Raw genomic sequence first — 546 nt, 5'->3', positions numbered from 1 at the left:
GTCATTATATACTTATTAATGAAAAATTCCAAAAAGATAACGATCATAAATATATATGTACCAGACACTGGTGTGCTCACTTATATAATCCAAATGTTACCAGCCCTGAAAAATCAAGGGAGCACTAAAACAATTGTCATGCATGGTGGTAATACTCTGTCACAAATAGACTAATCTAGACAATAAAATCAACAAATATCAAGACAAAACCAAATCTGTGAATAAGTGGACTTAGTAGATGTCTACAGAGTGTTACACCCTGAAACAACAGAATGGACACTTTTCTCAGCTAGGCCTTTCTTGGAGAAAAGGACCTTCTCCAAAAATAGAGCACATCCCAGCTCATAAAACATGTTAAACAAATATGAAGGAATGGAAATTATTCCATGAACATTCTTTGGTTAGAGTGAAATGAAATTGGAACTTAATAGCAAAGGAAAACGCAAATTACCTACACACAGTGAAATTAAATAGCACCCTGCTTAACAACCAATGGCTCACTAATGAAATTGAAGAAGTCATTAGACAGTTTCTACACTGAAAGGA

The sequence above is a fragment of the Octodon degus genome, unplaced genomic scaffold (genome assembly GCF_000260255.1).
Source record: "Octodon degus isolate 3935 unplaced genomic scaffold, OctDeg1.0 scaffold00149, whole genome shotgun sequence".
Classification (NCBI taxonomy): domain Eukaryota; kingdom Metazoa; phylum Chordata; class Mammalia; order Rodentia; family Octodontidae; genus Octodon; species Octodon degus.
The sequence above is the reverse complement of the archived record's forward strand: the minus strand, read 5'-3'. Positions refer to the sequence as shown.